General features: G+C 37.7%; 1 pseudogene; it reads left to right on the forward strand.

Annotated features, from left to right (window-relative positions):
- The first annotated feature begins 7353 nt into the window (after nt 1-7353).
- The window catches only part of LOC138709197 (pecanex-like protein 1), a 107853-nt pseudogene continuing 101883 nt past the window's right edge, over nt 7354-13323 (forward strand).

The following is a 13323-nucleotide window of genomic DNA, read 5'->3' on the forward strand; positions in this document are numbered from 1 at the left end:
TTGTTGAACTGCTTATTTGTAAGTGTACATTTTTTTAGTGGAAAAGCAACATCAAAATAATGAGTTATTGAGTTTATAAATTCGTTTGTTTTCGCATCCACATCTGTTAAGTTGGTTACTTCAATCCAATTTTCTTTGCTTAGCAAACGTTTAAAATATTCAACGTTTTCATCATTAAAAGATCTTTTATACCTAATTGGCTTAATGCTATTTGGTTCAGGGTTTTCAAATGCATAAATATTTAAGAATATAGCATTGTGGTCTGCGATACCCATATCAATATTTCCTACTGAGAATGGATAAGAATCATGGTCAATAATTATTTGGTCTAGGCATGTTTTAGAATTAGAGGCTATTCTAGTTGGAGTGTCTATTGTTTCTATCAGATTATATGATCGAATTAGCGATCTGAATTCTGTTATGGTAGCATCACTATTTAAAAAATCTATGTTGAAGTCACCGCACAAAATTAATTGTTTCTTTTTGCTTTTTAGGTGATTTAAAAGAAGTTCAAACTTTTCTAAAAAGGTTTTTATACAGCCATCTGGGGACCTATAGACACACACTACAGTTAAATTATAATCCTGACCGCTAATTTCAGTCACAGCATGTTCGAATACTTTGTCTTGGTTTAGATAATACGTATTCTTTTTTTCTATATGTGATAAATGTTGTCTCACAAAAATAGCTGTTCCTCCATTTTTGTAAGTGTCCCGACAGAAGTAACTTGAAAGGTTGAAATCTGGAATATGACAGTATGTTATTTCCTTTGTGTTTAGCCAGTGCTCTGTACAGCATAAGATATCTAACTTCTTTAAATCATGGTTTATGATTATTTCTAATTGATACAGCTTATTTCTAATGCACTGAAAATTTTGATGCATTAATGTGACAGAGGCCATTTTGTTAGCATTATAAGAAGTCTTTTTATCAGCAAATGAGAAAGAGCTAAGTTTACATGCACTATTTAGGTCTGTGGTTCCAATCTCCGTGAGTGGCCCTGGTATAAAAAATCACGTAGATGGGCAGGCGTCTTCACAAGTCGAGCCGAGGATCTAGTTGCCGCTTCCGGGCTCTGAAGACTTTCTTGGAGGCATCGATTTTCTTCATTATCTACCATCGAGTCGGACTTCCATTGAAGAGGTAGTTCCAATTCCCCCAAATTCAAATCCAGTCCAGGTGACGACAGCTTCTCCTCTGACAGACTCCTTTGTCTCTTCTTCCGGGATAAACTTGGACATAAAGAATCCTGAAGACGAGCAGGTGCTTTACTAGATCGCGAAGAAGCTCTCGTGCAGGTCTCATCATTTGGCTGATCCAATCCCTGGGACTGATCGTCATTCCACTGAAGAGCAATGAGGGTACTCGGGAGTATTAACTTGCTATGTAATATCGCTGCTATTTTTCTCACTGCTGCCTCCTTTCCTTTACCGTTCAAATGTAAGCCATGTCTAGTGAAATTGTCTCTATTTAAGTCTATTTCATTTACCTTTACATGATTGTACACTTTTAGTCTCTTTTTCAGTTTCCTATTGAAATTTACAACCTCACTGTTGACACATGATGTTGTAGGAAGGTCATGTCTATGTAGAGCGTTCATTACTATGATATTGGTTTGGTCATTTCTTTCCACAAATTGTTGTAGATGACGTAGTCCATTGTCTGTGTTGTTCCTGGCTATATCATTGGAACCTCCCCAGATCACTACCGTGTCTTTTTTGGTCATTTTCTTCATCTCTTCTTTTGCTGAAGTTGTTATAACGTCCAGGCACATACCAGGCTTTACTAAACCACTCACTTCCGTATATTTATTCACCTGTAACCTTAGCTCAGATGCACACCCTCTGGCATGACTATCACCTATTACCAGTATTTTATGTTTTTTACGTGTGCTAAAATTAGGCCTACTGGAACTGGTTTGCTTCACTGCTTTCGCTGCTATTGGCCTACTTCCTTCTCCATCAACTTTTTTCCCTTCTTCACTCATCTGATGCCGTTCTTCGTATTGTAGAGGAGTAAATCTATTACTTGTGGGTATATTTTCCACAAGGCTGGTGCGAATATTTCTACCTCTTTTTCGATCAGGTTGAGACCAAGTTTCAACAGTGGAAACATTATGCCTAGGCGCCATTGTGTGGGCTTGGTTGGTAGCTCTTTGGTTTGCATTTTCTTGGAGAATCCGTATAATTTCCCACGCAGTCTTCAATTCAGCGGAAACTTTACACAATTCCAATTGTAAGAATGCACAAGACGTACACTGATGATCTTGATTACCTTCAATATTACGATTATTCCTGTAAGCACAAGTACACGCAATCTGACTGGCCGCCATTTTGGGCAAGGTAGAAAAGCATATGTCTTATGGGAAATTAGTTGGGACCACAGAATTTTGACGTTATAGGCGAGGTGTCTCACAAAACGAGGTCGCTATAACCAAGTTCTACTGTACCATTGTTTTCATGTAACCCCACAAGTAATAATCCAGCAACGTCAGATCTGGAGACATTGGAGGCCAGGCATGAGATTCATCACAACCTATCCAATGATTTGGATATTGTTGGTTTAGACATTCCCTCACTCATTGGATGAAATAGAGCTGTTCACTATCGTGTTGAAAGTACATGGTATGTCTCACTGCCAAGGGGATGTCCTCTAATAAGAGTGGTAAGTCGTTTGTCAGAAACGCTTCATATCGTGCCCCCATCAGAGTCCCATCAATAACAAAAGGCCCAAACAGTTGATCATTGAGCGTCCCATACCACACAATTACTTTAAATCTTTGCTGGAAGTTCCTCATTCTACCCTGATATGGATTCTACAATGCCCAAGTGTGCGCATTCTGTGAATTGAACATTCCATCCCTGATGAAGGTTGCCTCATCTGTGAAAAGAATGTTGCTGATTAATTGTGGATGGGCTATCATCCATTTATAGAATGTCAGGCAACGAGGAGGATCTCCGCGGTTTAGGTTCTGCACAAGGTTATCATGATATGGATACATACCCTCATCTTGTAGTATGTGCCAACTGTAGAATTATGAACTCCAAGGCATGCAACAATCTGATGTGTGCTTATCCGTGGAATTTCATTTATGATGTCAATAACTGCAGGCCTTAAGTCTTCAATTCTTTGTGTTGTAATGTAGGCTTGGAATATTTCCACGTTCAGCTAAATGACGATATGTACATGTAAATACTCCTGGATCTTGCTGCTTTTGATCTGGAAACCATATTCAATATTCTCGTGCAGCAGCAGCAGCATTAACATCACACACTCCATAAATGAACACAATATCAGCTTATTCTTGATGAGAATACATGAACGGCATTTTCACAATCACCAAGCACTGATAGCCCTGCACAATACAACAACAGACTGTACTGCACAGTGGTGGTTACATGCTCAATGACTGTCTCTAGGGGATGTCTCTGATCACTATTAGTGGAGCGCTTCACATAGTCTAATGTTCGTAGTGCTTGGTGCCACAAGAAGAGCTGGATATTTGCAAGCCATTATCTTGTTGTTGTTAGTCAACTATTCGAAGACAGGTCTGAACTTAGTGACACCATCAAGGCATCACTCATGAGGCAACTAGGCCAGGAAATAATGGAGTTGGGTGGCCAGTTCCTTTCTCCCTATTATCTTGTTAATGGTTAAATTTAGTATATGGGGTTTGCTAGATTATATCGCTGTAGAATGAATCAAGGAATACATCCCTGCATTGTTGGGAATTTAAGTTCCAAACACTCTGTATATTGATGAATGATTTATGACATAAAATCTTGAAATCATACATGAGTGATAGGTTGTGTTTAAACATACCTTCACTCTATTTATTTTTATGTTCTTGACGAGGAGTTTCGTCAAAATTCCGTAACTTTACATCCCCATGCTAATGTGTCATATGTCTGTCAGTTTGAAAATGGTGGATATTTCTGGATGGTTCCAAATAAATAAGTACAGTTCTTCATAAGAGTGTGTCTTATAATTGAAAAAGAAACATTGATGTACTGGTATATAAAAAAAATTGAGATGTTAAAGTATAGACAGTAGGAACAAGTGTCCAGTATTTTGCATTTCAATTCCTAAATGCAATCTTTAATACTTAATATTCATGGCCAAGCAACTAGCATGTCAGCTCTTCATGTGAGTAATTGGTTCAAATCCTAGGAAATCTTAAAGTTGAATTTATGATGCATAAGGACAGTGTTTCTCAGTTATCCTAGAGTCAACGGCAATTCGGAAGGCAGTAGTCTGCTAGCGTTTGTGTCAAGAGAGACAGATAGAGAGAGCAAGGCAGCGTACAACATTGCCGCATCATACTTCATGTGCATATGCAATAGAAATAGCGCAGGAGGGAATTTAAATTATCAAAAGACAATAATGACCTTAGCCATTGGTTACTATAAACATGATATCAAACATAAACTCTTTCCTTCACTAACAAAATTCTTTGCACGGTTCTCTGCTCGTCAATGTTTTTAAAATAATTATACACTTCAAACAATATTTTCCACGCCTGTCTGTGAAGTATTTATCTTTTTACACTCTCTTCTTCCATTTATTTATCTTACATACACAAGTAAATGTTAGTTTTACTTATTCAATGTATTGAAACACTAACACGTAAACAAACGAACTCGCGAATTACTTGTTACAGACAGATTCCGATTTGTTCTACTGTACAAGCTTGTGACGTCACATACTAGAAATGCTACGGCGCATATAGCAGCCAACCGCCTTCCGAACTGCCATCTAGTGTAGTCTAATGTATTAGATTCACCTTCATACTGTGGAAATAATGTTTAAAATATCAAAGTAACCCATGGTGTCAGTAGTTTGTTGTCCTAGGAGATAAACACTTAGGAAAGAGAAAAGAAGAGGATGAATATTTAAGCACAAATAAACATTTTAACTACTCATAAAGATATTGAAACATTATTTTCTGTCTTTGATTCATGATCAGATGCTTGTATGATATGCCTAAAATTAGATTATTGATACAGAACATCATATGAAATCTAAATCATTTGTTTACAGCTGATCTGGACAGTGTTCATTTACGTTTTATTACATTTTAATGCTTTGTACATTGACACAAGAACATCTATGTATATAATTTGAACTGGTAATGGAAATTACGGGAAAACGGCTGAAGGGATTTTAATGAATGACCCATCATTTTGAAGCTTGGCATCCAAGGATTTTCAGAAAAGTAGTAACTTTCAGTGAAGCATTATTTGTTCTACATAATTTTCCTATTTTCCAAAATCCATCTTTCGTCAGTTTTGAGAACTAGATAGATATTTATTTGTCATCAACATTTATATTAGTTATGGTGTACCACAACTTATGTATACGGGTTTCACCATAACTTTCTATTACATATACCTACAATTAGCATGCAATCCTGACAGCCTGTTAAACTCATAACTCATCTACTCTCGCTATTAACTTAACTGCAAACAGTCAATTTCTTCTTATAGATTTTAAATGTTCACCATCTGTTCATTCCACACGTACGTTCCTTTCAGCATTCTAATCTTGCTAACTAAATTTATATATAATTCCATCTTTCTACATTACATCTAACTCGTAACACTTCACCCGGTTATACTCATTGGGATCTTTTTTCTACCTAATACATGTCATAATCTTATTGAATCATGACATGAGTATCTATTTCACTTTAGTTTGATCAATCATTTCTTAACCACAATCAACACTCAGAAAAAACTATAGAAAATTGTAAATACTATCACTAAGATCATCTTTCATAAACTTCACTACATCACTTTCTAAGATTTACTTCTTTACAATAAACTTCAATCGGTAACTATATTTATTAACTAGCCACTTTTTAATTTCCCAACATCTTTTTTCAATTTTATAACTTCCTAACTGATCTCTATATCTGTTATCCCCTAAACACATTTTCATCACACTAAAACACTATTTACGACATTAAATCACCAAACTTCCTGTTGTAATTTCATTCAGAACTTTCATTGTTTTGAGAACTAACTTAATGGCACTTCAGAATAAAACAAAAAAACACATTACAATAAACAATATTACATAAAGACCATGACCTGCAGGATTGCTGACATATTTAGAGTTCAGATGGCTCAGATTCTCTGACATCGTAATGCCAATATGTCGATCTTCATTTGTGTAATTTTTTGACAATGTATAAAAACTTCAAGACTTACAGGTCTGATTCTCTGGTCTATAGTTTTCTGAGTGCAGTTGTGTATTGGATATTAAGAACTACAGAACTTAAGAATGTTTGATGACATTATTACCATTAAAAATGAAGTATTATTATAGTTATGTGAGTAGGCTATTTGTCACTAATTACACACATTAATGCTATATTGATAATCTGAAAGTGAAACCTTTTGGGGTTTTATGTAAGGAGACGTAGAGAATATCTTAAATTAGATCTTAATTGCTATAATTTACTGAGTAACGGCTATACAGTATACATAATATATGTTACTGAAAACTGCAAAACTTACGTAAGATACCGGTAACAGTATTGTTATTAAAAATGAAATATTTTTACAGTTATTAAATTAATGAAGTGGTGTGGTGTAAGTCTTTTTCAGATATATAATGACGAGCAGTGTAGATACTTACATGTGTAATTCTCTAATTTTCCTAGGATTAGTGCAGTAATATGGAAGATGCATAAATACTTGAGTCATGTGTCCTATTTTAGTTGCGTCTTTAAACTACATCAAATTAATTTAATATTATTCCTTTGGTTTAATCGATTGGATCTGTGATTGCTGCCAAGCATATCATTTTTTGTAGGGAGAACTCAAAGAACTGAAGATGAATGTGTTCAAGAAAAAGTATTTGGCATAAAAACATTAAGAGGGAAGCTTTTTAAAAGAGATATTTTTGATAGGGTTACACTTCATTTAAATGTTACATATGCATTATGATCGAAGTAAATAACTTTCAAAATGTCTGGTGATCTTTCTGGAAAATAAATCTGGAAAACTTTTATTTGAAGGATTTGCAGCACATACCACTAGTCTTCATTTTAACCTAAATATTTTTGACTGTAATTTTCCTGTGACTAATGTAGGCACTGACACAAGATTATCTTCATATCCAATACAAATTATTTTACCAGTTTAGACAACATTCATTGTTATTGCAGCTCAATGATTTCATGCTAATATACTTAAAAATTATTTAGTGGTACAGAATATTTTTACATGAAATGTAATTATTTTGACTGCCTTTTGCCTACACCTGATTTACACAGTACATCATTCATGTTCTGCTACAGTTCAAGTATTATGTATGTTGAATTTGTAAAAACAGATGGATTCAATTTCTGCTTCTTATTTTATGATTTCCAGGCAACAACACAGTCATTTGAGTGGAGGTGGTGCAGACCTTTCAACGTGGGACAGCAACATTTCTGCTGGGGGAGCAGACTCTCTTTCAAACTCTTCCATGTCCATAAATTCATCTGGGCTTACAGTGATTCTGGATCGCCAGAATCATTCAGGTAGTGCTGTACCTCCTGGTTCCAGTTCTGGTTCGTGTTACCACCATTCTTCTGGTCAGGCCACCTCATCCAAGGGTGTTTTGGGAGGAGGAGGAGTTGCTCCCATCCCTCTTCTTCCTGTTGTTCCGTCCACTTCTTCGTCGTCCCAGCTTCACCCAGGTGGTGTGTACATCCTGGAGGCTGTTGTCCCTCCGTCCTCAGCTGGCAGTCAGCAGCGCAGTCCATTCCACATTCTGGCTGACATGCACTCAGCTGTTGAGAGGAACAGGTAAGCACAGGATTTAATTCTTGTCTGCTTATATTTTTGCAGTGTCATTGCCTGAGGTATGAAATGTACTAAAAATCATGATTTATTTAGTTTCAGCTTTTAAAAATAAGTCTTGATTACACACTTTTAATATTTCATATCAGTTAAAAGTTTAGTTAATTATAATAACGATTTTCTTGTGTCAATATAAAAAACTAAGTGGTATATTATCTAGTTGACTGGTTTCGAATTTAACTTCAGTCACCCTCATTACTAGTGAGGTCCTCGCTTCTTCTGAGGATGATTGAAATGAAAGTTGAAACTAGGCAACTAGGTAATATACCACTTAGTTTCTCATATTAACACAATAAATTCATTAATATAATCAACTAAATTCTTAAGTTTTAAAAATAAATTAATAGTTGTAATTAAAAACAGACATTTGAGTTTCATTCTACTATTTACTTAAAAATAATAACCATATGAAATATGTTCTTGTTGATCTAATGTGAGGGATTTTGATTACATTAATTTTTTTCATAGCCAACCAGTGTAGTTTATGCATCTTCTTGTCAGGTACACACACTTGTTCAGCTCCGGACTTATGTTTGCTGTTTAATATTTTATTAGTAGAACAGAATTTGCATAAATTGTCTTTCATAAATTCGAATCTTTGCAGCTGTCCTCCCAAGCAGTTATGTCTTGTAGCTGGTCTAAAGTGAGCCACTGCTTCCTTTCTGGAAGTTTGTTGTATGTCTTTAACTTTTTTCCTTAATTTGGAATAGCTATTGTTTTGTACCTACTTATTTGTTGAGTGTATCCCAATATTTCTGTTCTATATTGACTTTAATGCTATTTAGTTTTTCGTTGAGTATGCTGTGCTGATTTGGATGTCAGCTACGCACCTTTTTAACTGCCTGGTCAGTTTTCCCATTTCCTGCCAGTCTTATATGGGCAAGAAATCCACTGCAGAATAACTGTTGAAATGTTGTTTTTAGTAGTCCACATGAAATATTATATGTTCAATAGAACTCTGATTATCTGTTATAATAAAGGGTGAACAGTTAATAAAAAAAAGTTGGATAATCCATACCATATCTGTTTTTCATGTACAAATTGCACAGTACTGTATTTCGAAGTTCCTGCCGTAATGTAACCAGTGCTATCTTCTTGCTATACCTGTATATGATCATGCTGGATAGTCACTCGATTCAGCTGTATCTCCACTATGTTGTGTGACAATAATAATACAATACAGTAAAATGTAAATGGCAGTTTTTTATACTATTTACCTACTGTACACAACTTCCTTATGTCAAATCCTTTGCTTATGTTTTTGTGAATAAATCATTCACTTTTCACTCCACCTTTACTTTGCTTAGTTTGATTTTTATATTCATATGTACTTTTCCAATGGAAAGAATGTTAGGAAATAGAATATCATCTTAGTTGAATTATGAAATGGTTGTAAGAGAAGGCTTAGTTCTCGGTGGCAACCCAGTAACTATTGTAACTTTTTTTACTGACAACAATGTAATTTTATTATCTCAACAATAGGATTTTTTCTCCACACAGTAACATAGTATTCGTTAGTGCACTCCACTGATGACAATGACAATTTACTTGGACTATTACGAACAACAATGAACTGTTAGTCTTAACTAATATTTACAAAGCACTATTTACAACACAGAACGGTCAGTTCTCAGTTCACAGCTCTTTTGTCTTGGCTAGTTCTTCTAGCTCAGTCACTCGAGTTCACAGTATCTCGAACCACAGACCTTCAGAGACAGTCCACTGTACTCGAACTCAGGTCCCTCCAACTGCGGTCCACTGCACTCGAACTCAGGTCCCTCCAACTGCGGTCCACTGCACTCGAACTCAGGCCTTCGGATGCTGACACAGTTGCGGACGCACACTCAAGTCGAACTCCGGTACACAAGACTGGCTGGCTTGCTCTGTTCACTTGCTTACTCACTGAATGGCTGAATAAACTGAAAAACTGCTCAAGTTCGCTCGCGTTTCTTCTTTTATAGCTAAACCATAGTTACGAGAAATTTCTACGGGTGTCCTGAGATAGCTCTCTCGAATTATCTGGATATCTCCACTTCGACGGACTCCTCTGGACGATTCGGGAGGGTCCGTCCCCCCTTCACTCCGCAAGTAGCAGCTGCGCGCGCATCCTCCCCTCGCCACGTTGACGTAATACACCCTCTCTGCCCTTCAGCATGCAGATGCTCCCCATACCAGCGTTTCGTCTGCCATGCGCCCTGTCGGACGCTTGTTCGAACCCCGTTGCAGCTGTCACACTATATAAGCTGTTAACACAGTGGTGTGCATTTTATTATTATCAATTTCTGAACTCTATACGCTGTGATGTATGTGTGTTGCTTCTAATAATAATAATCCGTGGCGCTACAGCCCACAAAGGGCCAAGACCGACCAGCTGGCTGCTGGTCTCACGGCCACATGCCGAAGCAGAGGTGGACGATCATCCAACCAGAATGGAGGTATCGTGTGGTTAGCACAATGAGCCCCCCAGCCGTTATAGATGGTTTGCGTAACCGGATTTTGCTACCTATCATAGCTCCCCAAGTGCATCACGATGCTGGTTGGGCACGGTCCCATACACTGGCCGAAATTTCATGGGAAAATTTCTTTCCCCATGAGGACTCGACCCAGCGCGCATTCCGTAATGCGAGTTCTAGGCAGGATGCCTTGACCACGACGCCACGGCGCAGGACGTGTGTTGCTTCTAATAATGTGAAATCAGAAGCTAACTCTTGGGAAAGAGGGAATTGGAATTCATCAATAGGTTAATCAGATGACAGAGTTCTGTTGTATTGTAAACATAATCTTAATCTTTAGAATAAGTATTTTATTGAAAGCACTTTACAGTGGAATCCTTCATATCTTGCACCCAAATAACAGGCAATTACAAAGCAATGACACTTTTAAATAAAAAATAATTAAACTGAAAATGGCTCATACACCATAGTTTTAGATGTGCCATCATTTCAGTGAAATTTTTATTGTCTTCTGATAACATGATAAATGGCCTTTACAGGAGTTACAAGTGTGGATGTCGGTAATGTGGCACATGGGTTAGTATAGTGAGAGTAGTCAATTTGAATGCACCTATTACAGTTTGATGGATTCCGCGAAATGTTCTGATGCTGAAACAGAAACTAGAGCAGTTGAATAAAATAAAAAAAGAGGTTTAAATCATCTCTTGCTACTACCTTCTCATCATTGTCATAGTTGCAATGTTGGCTGCTCTGCTCTTGATGTCACATAGCTGCCATTTAGTATTGTCTTAAGTATTTTTAGTATGATGAAGGATGGATAGAACAGAGAAAAATTCTCTCCAGCACCGGGATTCGAATCTGGGTTTTCAGTTCTACATGCTGACGCTTTATCCACTAAGCCACACTGGATTCCAGTTCCGATGCCAGATCGAATCCCCTCAGTTTAAGTTTTATCTCTCAGTTTTCCCTTTGGTGGCCTACCCTCATGTACTGTGTCACAGAATATGTGACATTGGTACAATGTGCAACACAGTATGTACAGAGGTGCACTCATTACGAGTGACCAAGTGGCCGGGATCTGACGGAATGAGCATCATCTTGAATCACTAAGTGATTACTTACGCATATCATATTATTATGATGTACCAAAGTACATATGTTATTTCCATGCAGAAATTCTGCATTACCATATGATGAAGGATGTATAGAACAGAGAAAAATTCTCTCCGTCACCAGGACTCGAACCTGAGTTTTCAGCTTTACGTGCTGACTCTTTATCTACTAAGCCACACTGGATTCCAGTTCCGATGCTGGATCAAATCCCCTCAGTTTAAGTTCTATCTCTCAGTACATAGTGAGTTGGACATTGTGCCACTGTCACATACTCTATGACACAATACATGAAGGTAGGCCACTAAAGGGAAAACTCAGAGATAGAACTTAAACTGAGGGGATTCGATCAGTCATCGGAACCGGAATCTGGTGTGACTTAGTGGATAAAGCGTCAGTACATAGAGCTAAAAACCTAGGTTCGAGTCCCGGTGCCAGAGAGAATTTTTCTCTGTTCTATCCATTCTTCATCATATGATAATGCAGAATTCCTGCACGGAAATATCATATGTACTTCGATACATCATAATAATATTTTAAGTATGTTTTGTATTATGGCTTAACAGATGAATGGACTGAAAAGTATTGAAAATAAAGCATGCATTTCAAAATTTAATTTAAAAATACGCATGAAAATTGTTAAATTTCTGCATGGATAAAACGTAGGTATAGTCGGAGGCACCGATTTTGGCAGATGACTTCAATGACATTTCCAGTGGGCGAGCCAATGTTTTGTGAGAACTGCAAGAATGAATTGCGATAAGGCTGTCTGTCATTGTTTATACAGGGTGTTTCAAAAATACGGGGCATAATTTCAGGTATGTATTTCCCATATGTAGACAATCAAAATAATTCATTACAACATGTGTCCGGAAATGCTTTATTTCACCGGAACGTTTTTCTTTCCGCAGGTCGTTGCTGTCAAAGGAGACATTAAGAGGGCACTCTGACAGTTCATTCCAAGGCAAAGGTTACATTCAGTGTTGTGTAGGCGTTAGACTGTGCGACATGTATTAAAAAATCAAGAGCTGGCAGAGATACACTTCATGTATGGTAAGGCGGACAGCAATGCTGTGCTGGCTCGTCGTTTGTACCAGGAGAGGTACCCACAGCGACAATGTCCAGATCGGAAGACATTTGTACGTCTCCATTACCGTCTGTGCAAGTATGGAAAATTTAACTCTCCTCGTTTGGGAAGGGGACGACCAAGATCAACAACTCCAGAAGTACAGGAGGAGATTCTGGAGGCTGTGAACATGACTCCTTCTATCAGCACACGAAGGGTAGCGTTGCAAGTCAGTGTTCCTCATACGACTGTCTGGAGACTGTTGAAAGAGTATCAATTGTATCCTTATCATTTGCAACGTGTACAGGCCCTGTCACCAGCAGATTACCCTGCACGAGTTAGGTTCTGTCAGTGGTTCTTGCAGCAGTGTGGTGTAAATTCGAACTTTCCTGCCTTAGTATTATTTACACATGAAGCACAGTTCACACGAGATGGCATAACAAATTTCCACAATCAGCATATATGGGCGTATGAAAACCCACGTGCAACTGTTCCATCTCATCACCAGGTGCGGTTCTCCCTCAACATGTGGGCCGGTATCATTGGTGATCGATTAGTTGGACCCCATGTACTTGTAAACAGACTTACGGGGCAGGCTTACACAAACTTCCTGGAAAACACCATACCTCATGTTTTAGAAGACACTCCACTGATCAATCGTCAACACATTCACTTCTTGCATGATGGCGCTCCTTCACACTTCAGTCGTACGGCTCGCGGGTACTTGGATCGAAGGTTTCCTGATCGATGGATAGTAGAGGTGGCCCAATTGCTTGGCCTCCACGCTCACTTGATCTGAACCCTCTCGATTTCTACTTGTGGGGACATTTAAAATCATTGG

Source organism: Periplaneta americana, chromosome 11, assembly GCF_040183065.1.
Source record: "Periplaneta americana isolate PAMFEO1 chromosome 11, P.americana_PAMFEO1_priV1, whole genome shotgun sequence".
NCBI classification, from domain to species: Eukaryota; Metazoa; Arthropoda; class Insecta; order Blattodea; family Blattidae; genus Periplaneta; species Periplaneta americana.